At 45.7% G+C, this 13,432-nt stretch overlaps 1 long non-coding RNA gene across 1 annotated transcript in view; it reads left to right on the top strand.

Annotated features, from left to right (window-relative positions):
* LOC135965623 (uncharacterized) overlaps window positions 1–13,181 on the top strand; it is a 46,344-nt gene extending 33,163 nt beyond the window's left edge. Inside the window, exons 2-3 of the long non-coding RNA XR_010578611.2 lie at window positions 12,382–12,605; window positions 13,099–13,181. This is a non-coding gene — a long non-coding RNA (uncharacterized lncRNA). The remainder of the gene's footprint in view (window positions 1–12,381; window positions 12,606–13,098) is intronic.
* The last annotated feature ends 251 nt before the right edge of the window (window positions 13,182–13,432 follow it).

Genomic DNA, 13,432 nt, shown 5'->3' with positions numbered 1-13,432 from the left:
GGAAGTTTCCCATCCTCTTTGTATCTCAGTTTCTTCAACTGTTAGATGAGGATGCCGATACTAATGGCTTATCTTGAAGGGCGGATGGGAGATGAGTGGTGTTTGCACACAGCCAGTGCTCAAGCACATTGGCCATTGTTAATTCCGAGGCTATCCTCTTACAGTGACCTCCTGGGCCTTTCAGCCCCAAGGAGTCTCTCCTCTCTCTGACTCCTGTGGCTCTAATTGTCAAGATCCTGCAATGAAATTCTGCTGGAACCCAATCCAGACTGTGAACTCTTCAAGGGCGGGGACCCCATACAGGTGCCTCATATAGGCCTGGTACACAATAGGTGCTCATGAAAAGGCCTGCTTGGCTGTGATACTACATGAACTTACAGAACCCTCACAACTACTTTTGGAGGCATATGATATGATCATCCCCTTTTATAAAAAGGGGGACAGTGGGTAACATCGAGGGGAGTGGGCAGGTAACCCTCCTATTGGCCATCTAGCACCCTCCAACATCCTTGCTTCTGAGACCTCACCTCCCACTCATGGTGCCATTCTGGCACGAGTGTAGTGGTTGCTACATTGAGTGTCCAGAGGTAGCAGGGACTAAAGTCCTGGTGCCTAGAGAAATTGCCCAAGCAGTTGGGCATGATGGCTCATGCCTATAGTCCCAACACTTTGGGAGGCTGAGGTGGGTGGATCACTTGAGGCCAGGAGTTCAAGACCAGCCTGGCCAACAAGGTGAAACTCCATCTCTGCTAAAAATACAAATACAAATAATAATAATAATAATAATAATAATAATAATAGCCAGGCATTGTGGCATGCACCTGTAATCCCAGCTACTGAGGCTGAGGCATGAGAATCATTTGAACCGGGAGGCAGAAGTTAGAGGGAGCCAAGATCGGGCCACTGCATTCCATCCTGGGTGACAGAGTAAGACTATGTCTCAAAAAAAAAACAAACAACAAACAACAACGAAAACAAAAACAAAGAAAAAGAAAGAAAAGAAATTGCCCGAGGGCTCACAGCTGTAAATCTGCAGATATTTACCGCGACCTGCTATGTGCCAGACACTGTGCTAAGGGCTGGAGACACAGCAATGAACAAGACAAAGACCTGCTCTCATGTGGCTTACATCCTGCTGAGCCAACAGTAGGTAGATACGCCAACGTCCTATCATAGAAAGCAACAGGCAGGGAAGTGGGCAAAGATAGAGAGAGGTGGAGGCCGGGTACGGTGGCTCACACCTGTAATCCTAGGACTTTGGGAGGCCGAGGCAGGCGGATCACAAGGTCAGGAGATCGAGACCATCCTGGTTAACACAATGAAACCGCAACTCTACTAAAAATACAAAAAATTAGCCGGGTGTGGTGGTGGGCGCCTGTAGTCCCAGCTACTCATGAGGCTAAGGCAGGAGAATGACGTGAACCCGGGAGGCGGAGCTTGCAGTGAGCCGAGATTGTGCCACTGCACTCCAGCCTGGGCAACACAACGAGACTCCGTCTCAAAAAAAAAAAAAAGATAGAGAGAGGTGAAGTGAGAGCCATTTTAGATAGGGTAGTCAAGGAAGACCTCTCTGAGGAGGTGACTTTTGTGTAGAGCCCTGAATGCGGCAAGTGCTGGGTGGAGACTCAGGGAATCTGCTTTAGCATTGCTGTGGCCGGAAGAGATCCCAGGACTGGTGGTGCCTAGAGCCCAGTTGCCTAGATCAGCTTCAGTGTGGATAAATGGACTCCCCTGCCCCGGCGAACTTACCTTCCTGAAGCAGTTAAAAGAACAGGGCACATGACTTAGATTCCCTGAGCTTCACTTTTCTCATCTGTAAAATGGGGATTGGAAAGCGTAGCTTGCAATTTTGAGAGCTCAGTTGATTAATAGAGATGGTCCACATAAAATGTTGGGCCAAGAGCTGGGCTGACCAGATTCACCTAGTCCTTGGTGGCTGGAGTGGGCAGGTGACCCTTCTTTTGGCCGTCCAGCACCCTCCAACATCCTTGCTTCTGAGACCTCACCTCCCACTCATGGTGTCATTGCTGGCCTTCCCAGCTCCGTCTTGGCCAGGGGGCAGTCAAGTGACCCAGGTTAGCCTCGTGCCATTCTGGTGCTAGTGTGGTGGTTGCTACACTGAGTGTCCAGAGGTAGCAGGGACTAAAGTCCTTGTGTCAGCATTCAGCGTTGGTGTCAGCAGCACGAGCTCTGTCCTGGGGACCTGTGGTGTCAGCAGTGAAGTCTCCCTCAGGCCAGGGCTTTGGCCTGATTTGAGGGCTTTTTTTCTTTTCTAGATATGAAGCCTGTAAGCCTTCTGACCCTTCTGGAGATCCTTCAAGCATGTGTGCAGCCATGGGTCCTGGATGGTTTAGCAGCCCACGCCATTGTCTGGAAACTCCACTGGTACTATTTTTCTCATGTTCAGCTGGATGCTTTCTGTGCACAGACTCCACCCTTCTGGCCCAGATGGCCCCTTGGGGATATGCACATATCAAGTTCTTTCCACTGTCCTCACTTCGAGGGCAGGGGCCTGGGTTGTTCATTTTTGTGTCCCCAGATCCTAGCACAGAATGGCTCAGAGGAAAGGTTCAATGCATGTCCGTGGTGTCAACAAATCAGTGGCAAAGGATACAGTTTCCACATATCTCCCCATCCTGCTTGCTTCCCCAAACCATGTTCCAGTTTGTCAGTGTTCTTCTGAATATACAGGACCAGAATCGAGCACAAAACTCCCAGAAATAGGTGAATGGAGCTGAGCAGAAGGAAACTGTCACCTCCCTTACTGTAGATACTGGACTTCTAATTACATGACCAGACATTTAATAAGCTTGTTTTGTTTCCCTGGGTGGCATATATCAAGCTACTAGCAAATGGTTTGTTTTTATGGCCCTCTACCCACATATTGTTGCAAAACCTTACTTTACTGCCCTTCTCCCTTAATCTCATGCTTACAATGGTATTGCCCCCTCTCTCACTTCCCAGGAATGCCAAATAGATTACAGCTCAAGAGCTCAATCTTGATTGGTCTGTAGCCTGGAACATGGGGCTGAGATAGATGCTGTAACTGAGTTTGGCCTCAGTGAGAAAGACTGCTGCAATTGATTAACGATGTCTGCCAAGCTTCGTAAAGTGAAGTAATGTCATTCCCTATCACAAGGTCCTAACCTGGGGTCCATGAAAAGAATTTAGTTGGTCTGTCATTAACTTGGATAGGGAAAGTATTACATCTTTAATTTAATTAATCTCTATCTGAAACTTATCATTCCTTCAATTATGAATGCAGGCAACAGACCACAGTGGTATTAGCAGGACCTGTGACTTTGTCACCAATAGAAATCACAGATTTTTAAAAATTACATTACAGATGTTCTGCATATCTTGAAATATCATTTACATGCATTGTGTCTTGGAAATGATAAGTTATTTGCTAAGCACTCATTTACTCCCTCACATTTGTTTAGCACCTAGTCAATAGCCTGGTGACATGCCAGGACCTGGGCTGCGTGCTAGGCAAAAGGGAGATGCGTAAGGCTCAGTCCTTCCCTCAAAAGAGAAAAGAAGACAGTGACAATGAAAAAGCTTGATGCTTTGGTGGGGGAAGTACCTGAGGCCCCCAACCCAGCCCAGAGGGATCAGGGAAGGCTTCCCAGAGGAAGTGGCCTCTCAAATGAGTAGGAACTAACCAGACCCCTGAGTGCTGAAAAAAAGTGTTCAGGGAGCAGAAAAAGCATGAGTAACGAAGCTGGGAAAGAAAGAGGGCACAGGGCTTACAGAGTATTCCATTGTGGGGAGGATGGGGAGGGGAAGAGAGAAGAGGGGAGATGGCTGGAGGGGTCAGGCAGGCCCCTGGAAGTCATGCTTGGCGGTACCCTGGTAGTGGGGAGGAAGGGGTGCTGGCTCTTGCTACCCCATCTGTCTCAGTGGTATTGAGCTGTGACTTCAGTGGCCTGGGGAAGTTCAAGGTCATGTCTGGGGTGGAGGAGGTGGAGACTATCTCACCAGGGCTGGCAAAGGCCAACTGGGAAGCTGGGGCCAATACCTGCCCCTCATGGCAGCCACCACAAGGGTCCTTCTGCTCAGAAGGCCCGAGCAGACCCTGTTCCTTTATTTATGGGCTGTGTGAGCAATTTGCTCCTTGCTGGCCGGCTGGCTGGGTGTGCGATGCGGGGATTACTCACGCCCCAGTTGTGGTCCGGCCTCTGCAGGCTGCGGGGTAGTGAGTGAGGTAATTAAGTGTAAAAGATGGAGCAGGCAGGGGAGGGCTGAGGGCGGTGAGCAGTCACTGGTTCTTTTCAGGAGCAGGGGAGTGAGATAATGTAGGATAATAGCCTAGCCAGGCCCTGCCCAGGCAGCCCGGCCTGTGCCGAGGGGTGCCCCCCAAACAGCCAAGACAATTCAGTCTTTTCAGGGAAAATGGGGGGGCTTGGGCAGGGCCTGGCTCCCAGGGACAGCTGTATGGAAATGACAGCTCCTCTCCTTCGTCCTGTCCTGTGTTGGCTCAGGGTAGGAGCAAGTCTAAGTGTCTTCAGCTGGGGATGAGGCCAGGGCTGGGGGCAGTAGATGGGACCAGGAAAGCTGGTAGGTGAGAGGAGGGATCCACATGGGGCTGGGAGACTGAGCTGTGTGTGTGGCACAGGTGCAGTGATTCATGGCGGCAGACTCCAGGGCCTGACTCATCTGGTGGAAACTGTGGCGTGGCTTTGGCTAGCTGTGTGACATCAGCCTAGTCGTGGTCCTTCTCTGAGCCTCAGGGCTCTCATCTGTCAAATGGGGCTATCAAACAATTTCTACTTCCCAGGGGTGTTTGGAGAATAGCTCATAGCGCCTGACGCACAGGGGCTACTAAATGCTTGACATGGTGAAGTCCAGAAACAGAGTGCATTAGTCATTCACTCATTTAGCGGATAAATGTTTATTGAGTGCCTACCACATTCTAATGGTTCCTGGGAAAGCAGCAGTGACTAGAACAGAGTCCCTTTCCTCTTGGAGATGACATTCTAAGAGGGGAGAGAGACCATTAATCATGAAACACATAAGCATAAAAGATCATACCAGCAATCCCACTTCTGAAAACTTATTCTATAGACATGTTTGCACACATGTGGAATGAATGCATTCATGTATTTATTGCAGTTTTGTTTGGCATAGCAAAATCTTAGTAATGATCTAAATGTCTGTTACACATGGACTGACTAAAGTATGGAGTATCTGAATAATGAAATATTACATAGCCATTACAAAGGGTGAGACCATTTCTATTTGTATTTATTTTTTTTAGAGATGGGATCTCACTATGTTGACCAGGCTGGTCTTGAACTCGTCGTTGGTGAGACCATTTCTTATGTACTGATATAGAAAGCTCTGTAAGATGCCTTGACAAATAAGAAAAGGAATGTGAAGGATAGTTTCTGTAAAAGAGGAGATAATTTTAAAAATGTATTTATATTGGCTTGTGTATATATGAAACTAATAATAGTTGTCACCCAAGGAGAGGAGTAGGGGTGGAATGAGAGACAGGGAGGGGAGGGTTTCATTGTATACTTTTCTATAACTTTTATTTTTGTATGAAGTGAATGTATTACTAGTTCAAAAAAGAGAAAATAAATATTCAGCTTCCTCTTTCCTCCTTTCCTTCCCCAGCATTTGTTGGAGGTGACTGGTGGGATTTGGGACTAAGCAGGAAAGGGAGCTGAGTGAGTCGGTGGCTCAGTGTGCCTGGGGATTGAACAAACAGGTTCATATATCCAGGATAATGAGAGCCAGGTTGCTCACCATCAGAGAAGGGAATTACAAGTATGAAAACAGGAAAGGCTAGAAAGAACCCTGTGGTGTTATATTGGAATTAGAGGAATCACTGTAAACTCATGGCTTTTGATATATATAGTTACATAAGCATGCATGAAAGTGTGTGTGTGTGTGTGATGCATATGTGCATTTCCCAGTTCTGTCCACAAAAACAGCAACAATGAACACACCATTTAGCCATGAATACACCTAACACCCAGATCTTGGGTTTTAAATACCATCCTCCACTGAAAGGAATTGGGGCTTGGGAAAATGGTAGATTTGAGGGCTGGAGCAGGAAAAGTGCCCAGTGCCTGGTACCATGGTACATGAAACATCTAACTGTGCCATAAGATAGGCAAGTGCTCAAGTAATGCTGAGGACATGTCAAAAGAGCCAAGGTGCCAACTTAAAGGGACTCCCAATGGCCAAATCTGGGACAACTTGAGTATCAAAATAATGACAGTAACAGATTATAACCCATTAAATAAAAATAGTACTGATATACACACACATACATGTATTGCATACGCACATATATACATACACACGTGCAGAAAGAGAAAGCTCTTTCTTACATTAGAATGCCCAGTAATAGATGTAGAAGGAAGGATGCAACTAGTATGGTAATAATTGATTCCAACAAGAAGCACTGCTAGATGCTAAAACTAAAGCCATTGTGTGAAAATTTGTTGAGGAGTAGGATATTTACATAGTCTTAAAGAGTCTTTCCACAAGATACGATAATTGCAAGAGGAAGGAGAGTGACTTTATAGTGAAGAAACATGGCAGAGACTATCTTAGTCAAGTGACCAAAGACTGCATCACTGTTACTGGACAAACTGACTTGAGCCTCCTGATGGGATGCACAGGGAAGAGTGAAAAATCACTTCTGTGATGTTCCTGCCAAAGATGCAAAACCGAAATCTAATCACGAGGAGCCGTCACATAAACCCAGTTTGAGGAATCTTCTACAAAATAACTGGCCTGTAACCTGGGTAAGTATCAAGGTAATGAAAGGCAAAGAAAAACTGAGGGACCGTCACAGATTAGAGGAGACTAAAGAGATAAGACAATGACATACAATGAGTAATTCTGGATGGATCTTTTTGTTTATTATAAAGGACATTATTATTGAGACAATGGACAATATTTGACTGGGCTCTGAAGATTGGATGGTGGTAATATATCAATGTCAATTTCCTGATTTTGATGATTTTATTGTGGTTATGTAGGAGAATATGCTTGCTTTTAGGAAATGTACACTAAAGTACTCCAGGATAACAGGGAATCAAATTGACAATTTACTCTCTAACAATTCAGAGAAAATCTCTCTCTATATAAATCTCTAAGAGAGAATGATAAAGCAAATATGTTTATATGTCAACATTTGGGGATTCTGGGTAAACAATATATGGGAATTCTTTGTACAATGTTTGCAACTCTTCTGTAGGTTTAACATTATTTTACAATAAAGGTATTTACATGAAACTGAAACCATATGATGTCAAGTAATGATAAGTGATATATAGAAAAATCAAGTGGGCAGGGGAACAGAAAATGAGGGGGTGGTGCTATTCCAGATGGTATGGTCCGGGCTTCTCTAGGGGAGGACCTTTGAGCAGAGACCTAGTGGGAGGGAGGGAGTAGCTCCGTGGATACTTGGGGAGAGCCTTCCAGGCTGAGGGACCCATCTGAGAAAAGACGCAGAGTGGAGCCAGCTTTGCCTGTGTATTAGTGTCTATTGCTATGTAACAAATCATCACCAACAAACAGCCATTTAGCTTACAGTTCTGTAAGTCATAGTCTGGCACAGAGCAACTGGGTTCTTTGCTCAGGATATTACAAGGTAGAAACCAAGGTGTAGGCTGGGCTTAGTTCTTATATGAAGGCTTTGGAGAAAAAAATCCACTTCCAATTTCATTCTTTTCTTTTCTTTTTCTGCAATTGCAGAGAGGAAAGGAGGAAATTTTTGATAGAAAAATCTTGGAGATCCTGTTGCTGTCACCCATGGGGCTGTTGGAAGCTGGCGTTAGTCCAGAAGTTTTCAGGTAATGCCAGAGTGTTGCCTTGGCCAGAACTCTCAGTTGCCTCTGAACTTCTTCCAGCCCCACACAATGGCTAGGCTCTCCATGAAAGGAGACCAGTTGGCAACAAAGCCAACATTCCCAACACCCTGAGGGCACTGAAGGATTGGCTAAGTTCTCCCTGGCAAGCCTGTTCCCCGAGAAAATGGAGGACAGAGTCCTTAAAATGAAAGAGTTGGGGTCTGCACCTATACTCACCCTTTCAGGGAGTCTACCTTGGATCCCAGGCAGGCCCCCACAAGGAGGCGGTGTCGTTCATCTGAGGTAATACCCGAGGTTTGCTATCTCATGGCCACAGAAAACTAGGACTTGGACACACCAGAGTGAGGTTAAGAGCAGAAGTTTAATAGTCACAAGAAAGAAAAGCTCTCTCTGTTGCAGAGAGATGGGTCTTGCAGAAAATGGGTTGCCCCCAAGTTCATTCTTGTTGTTGGCAATGTTCAATGCCTCGCGGTTGTGGGACTGACAGTAACAGATTATTTTCTTGTTGGCTGTTAGTTCCTAGAAGCTACTTGCATTCCTTGATGTGTGGCCCCTCCATCTTCAAGTGAGCAATGATGTGTTGAATCCTCCTCATGCTTCAGGTCTTTTACTTCCTATTCTGTGACCAACCAGGGAAAACTCACTGCTTTAAAAGGGCTCATAGGATTAGATCGGGTGCTGTGTTAGTTCACTTTTGCATTGCTATAAAGAAATACCTGAGGCTGGGTGATTTATAAAGAAAAGTGGTTTAATTGGCTCATGGCTCTTCAGGCTGTACGAGCATAGCTCCAGCATCTGCTTCTGGTGAGGCCTCAGGAAGCTTCCAATCATGTAGAAGGTAAAGGGAGAGCAAGTGGTGTCACATAGTGAGAGCCAGAGCAAGAGAGAGAAGGGGAAGGTGCCAGACTCTTTTATTTTTTATTTTTGTTTTTTGAGACAGAGTCTTGCTCTGTCGCCCAGGCTGGAGTGTAGTGGCACAATCTCGGCTCACTGCAACCTCTGCCTCTCAGGTTCAAGTGACTCCCGTGCCTCAGCCTCCTGAGTAGCTGGGACTACAGGTGCACGCCACCATGCCCAGCTAATATTTTTGCATTTTTGGTAGAGATGGAGTTTTGCCATGTTGCCCAGGCTGGTCTCGAACTTCTGAACTCAGGCAATCTGCCCACCTCAGCCTCCCAAAGTGCTGTGAATACAGGCATGAGCCATGGCGCCCGGCCCCAGACTCTTTTGAATGAGCAGATCTCCTATGAACTAACTGGGTGAGAACTCACTTATTAACAAGGGGATGGTGCTAAACCATTCATGAGGAATCTGCCCTGGTGATCCAATACCTCCCACCAGGCCCACCTCCAACACTGGATTAGATCGGGTGCTGTGTTAGTTCACTATTGCATTGCTATAAAGAAATACCTGAGGCTGGGTGATTTGTAAATCACATTTCAACATGAGATTTGTAGGAGACACACATCCAAATCATATCAGGCATACCCAGAGAATTTCTGTATCTTAAGGTCATTTATGCCAAATAACATAACCTGATCACAAGAGTAGACACCACCATATTCACAACTCAGGGTATTTTACAGGACACGTACACAGGATGGGGAGGACTGGGCTGAAATACTGGGGGCCATCTTAGAATCTGCCTACCATAGTTGGGGGGTTGAGAAACAAGAAAGCCAGTGTGGCTGGAGCACAGTGAACAAGGGAGTATGGATTCACTTGTGCTAAAAAGCACCCCTGGGGTAGAACCCAGTAGATGATGTAAGTCAGTGGAATGTGTGTTGAAGAGTAGCCCTTGGAGAACCAGTGGGCCGCTGGGCATAAGTGATAAGTTCTGTTCTGTGCATTTGGCCCAGTAGGCACAATACCAAGAAGCCATGGGCTCGTCAAGGGTCCATGGAAAAGTCTGAAATCTAAAAAAGCTGGCTGGAAAAATATTTTAAAACTTTCCAAATTTGAAAGACTTAATGAAGAGCCTACCAAGTAGCATTGTGTCAACGGGTCATGAGCAACGCCCAAGTCTCCTAATAGTTACATATGCGTTCTATTTGATGTGACTGCATTTTGTTTCCATTTTAACATTATTGTAGTTATTTTTTTCATAGTATTATGTGCAACGTACAAATAAAAAGAAACAAAAGGAGATGCCCTGAAAAGCAAGTCTCTCTCCCACCTCTGACCCCCAGCCACACACCTTCTCCCTGCTGAGGCCAGTTTCCTGTGCTTAAAGGTATTTTGTGCACATGCTAATGAACATGTACATATACACTTGACTCCTCCCCTTTTCACAATGGTGGCTGTTCTGCCTGCAGTGTATCTTGGAGATGTTTCCTATTGGCCCGTGTGGAGCTACCCATTCTTTTGTACAGCAGCAGAGCAGTCTGTTATTTGGATGAACTGTCATTTGTTAACTAGACATGCCCACAACCCTGCCACCTCTTTTCCTAACACACGGGGCAGTCTTGGCCTCTCCCAGACTCCCTGGGAGGGTCACTACTTTCACACAGATGACACCCATCTCTGCCCATGGAATCTGGCTTGCTCAGTGGCTACCTGGCAGGATTGAGTGACACCACTCAGAAGTGCAAAGAAGGCAGTGAAGAAGAAAGAAGAATTTATTAGGTGCCCCAGGAAGGGCTCAGTCCTGCCAGTCTAAACATTGTTGTACATACCTCCTGATACGTTTTTCTAGAATGTCTCCAGGAATGGATTGCTGGGAATAAGTGCAAAATAATGCCCAATTGTTCTCCAGAGTGGTTGTACAACTGACTCTCTTATCACCAGTGTCAAGGAGTCCTTGTTCCACATAATTGATCACATTTGGATTTGTCTAGCTTTTTAAGTTTTGCCAATTGAGTAGACAGGAAATGAGCTTTTAATTTGGATTTCTCTAATTACTCAGAGGTTGAGCATCTTTTCAAGCTTCTCTATGTGTGTCCAAATCTTCAGCCCAAATCTTTTTCTTTTGGATTGTTTGTCCTTGTCTTATTGATTTGTAGGGGCTCTTTATATATTTGGGTGCTAATCTTTGTCAGTCAAATTGTTGCCGACATCTTCTAGCTTGTGACTTGTCTTTCTACTTTTAAAAAATGGTGAATTTTGATGAATGGTATCAGTTGCAATGTAACTACTTTATTAATATTTGCCTTTATGGTTTGTCCTGTCTCTTGCTTCAGAAATCCTTTCCAACCCAAAGCCATCCCCGTGTTTCTATGATGCACTTGTATATATATTATTTATTTATTTATTTTTGAGATGGAGTCTTGCTCTGTCGCCCAGGCTGGAGCAGAGTGGTGCGATCTCAGCTCACTGCAAGCTCCGCTTCCTGGGTTCACGCCATTCTCCTGCCTCAGCCTCCCGAGTAGCTGGAACTACAGGCACCCATCACCACACCCGGCTATTTTTTTTGTATTTTTTAGTAGAGACGAGGTTTCACCATGTTAGCCAGGATGGTCTCGATCTCCTGACCTTATGATCCGCCTGCCTTGGCCTCCCAAAGTGCTGGGATTACAGGTGTGAGCCACCACGCCAGGCACATGTATATATATATTTCTAAAGGGATCATATGTGCATCCTGTTTTGTAGCTACTTTTCCACTTACCTAACATGAATGAACATTTTTCCATGTCTAAATATTCTACAACATCATTGGCAAATGGTTGCATAGTTTTCCATTGTATGGAATATACAGTGTTTATTTACTGACTCCCCTATGATGAACATTTAAGTTGCTTTCAGCTTTCATATGATCAATAATGCTGCCAAGAATATCCTGGAGCTGCTGTGGTCCACATTCATGATCATTTCTCTTAGATAAAGTCATAGAAATGAAATTGCCCATAGAATTTAAGGCTTCTGATAATTTTACCAAATTTGCCAGAGGATCCACTTTTGATTCCTTTCCAAGAATCAATATGCCATTGTGTTCAATTGCCCTTCCCAAGAGTCTGGAATCAGCAAAGTAGGGGTCCCGGAGATGATGTTTTGAACCGAGTCTGGAATCAGCAAAGTAGGGGTCCCGGAGATGATGTTTTGAACAGGAGCTGTTAGCAGGCATGTTCTGTTGCGTGAAGAAACAGTTACTGTAGCAGATATTTTTCCTGTCCTCTTCCTTCCTACCCTCTCCTGACTCCTGACAGGTAAGATGCCATTATTAGTGATGTTAAGAGAAAAGAGCCAAGAAATTAGGCCTGCTTTGGTAATGATTCTTGGCTAATTAATTGCATTTCCAATGGCCATAAGCTTCTGCCTCAACCAGCACCTCTATGTGTTGAAGGCAGGAAAAGGGGTCCCCTATAGCTGCTGCCTCCTGCGCTGGGCACATAACATTCTCATAAAATGTTTGTCCGGTCAATGAAGGATTTGGGTTTTTTTAAAGAGACAGAGTCTCATTCTGTTGCCCAGGCTGCAGTGCAGTGTCATGATCACGCCTCCGGCAGTCTTGACCTCCTGGGCTCAAATGATCTTCCCACCTCAGCCTCCCAAGTAGCTCGGATCACAGGCACACACCACCATGCCTGGCTGATTTTTGTGTTTTTTTTAGAGATGGGGTTTTGCCATGTTGACAAGGCTGGTCTCGAACTCCTGGGCTCAAGCAATCCATCTGCCTTGGCTTCCCAAAATGCTGAGATTACAGGCATGAGCTCCCAGTCAGGAATCTTTTAAAAGTCTCCTGGATTGTCTTGGATGAGAAAATAAAGAAAAAGAAGTCTTCCAGAGAACTCGAAAGCCTTTGAACATGATTCCCTTCCTTCGGAGGGGTGAGAGGTGGGTACCAAGCATTTAATTCTTAAGCATTTATTTTAGCAAATATCAACATGTATAGTAATTGATACTAATTTTCATGTATGGCAGCACAAAGTTTCCCATTAGCATGAATTGGCTTTTTGTTTTTTTAATGAGGCTATTTAAAGAAAAATATTAAGTAAGTTGGTGAAAGATAGCCTGCAGATGGGGGTGGGAAGGAGGTCGTGTGATTTTTGCCCAAACTTTGAGAAACACTGCTTCCGTGGAAACTGCTCCTTGAGGAAGGCCTTAAGCCAGGGCTGGGTTGGGTCAGGAGAAAGCAGGGCCTTGGGATTCCAGGCCGAGGGCGCTGGGAGGCTCTGGAGGGTGCAGTGAGGCTGCCACAGTCAAAGGCCGGGCGGCTAGGGGGGGCCTTCGGAGCTCTTCCCGGTATTGAAATCATATTTAGGGATTACAAAGTGTGATCCTTCTCATTGTGTCATTTGACACTCACAGCAACTTTGTGGAGTTTCAGGCAATAAGGAGATTGCCCTGTCAGTTTACAGAAGGAAACGGAGGCGGAGAGAGATGCAGCAGTTTGCCCAGGGTCTCAGGTGAGTAAATGGCCTCAGTGGTGGGTGCGGGCAGCATGGCCGGAAGAAGCGGAATTTGGTCTGGAATTTGTGGAGATGTGTCAGGAGTTGCACCTGTGGGACCAGGGCACTCACAGCCCTCTCCTAATAACAGTAACAACCACCATTAGCATTTATGGAGTGCTCACTGCGGGCTGGCTCTGCGCTGAGCAACTCTGGCTGTCTCACTGCACACTTTACACTAACGCAATGGGAGGGGAGGTGTCATTATCCCCC

This window comes from Macaca fascicularis, chromosome 10 (genome assembly GCF_037993035.2).
Source record: "Macaca fascicularis isolate 582-1 chromosome 10, T2T-MFA8v1.1".
In the NCBI taxonomy this organism is placed as follows: Eukaryota; Metazoa; Chordata; class Mammalia; order Primates; family Cercopithecidae; genus Macaca; species Macaca fascicularis.
Note: the sequence above shows the minus strand (reverse complement) of the source record. Positions and strands in the feature narration are given on the sequence as shown.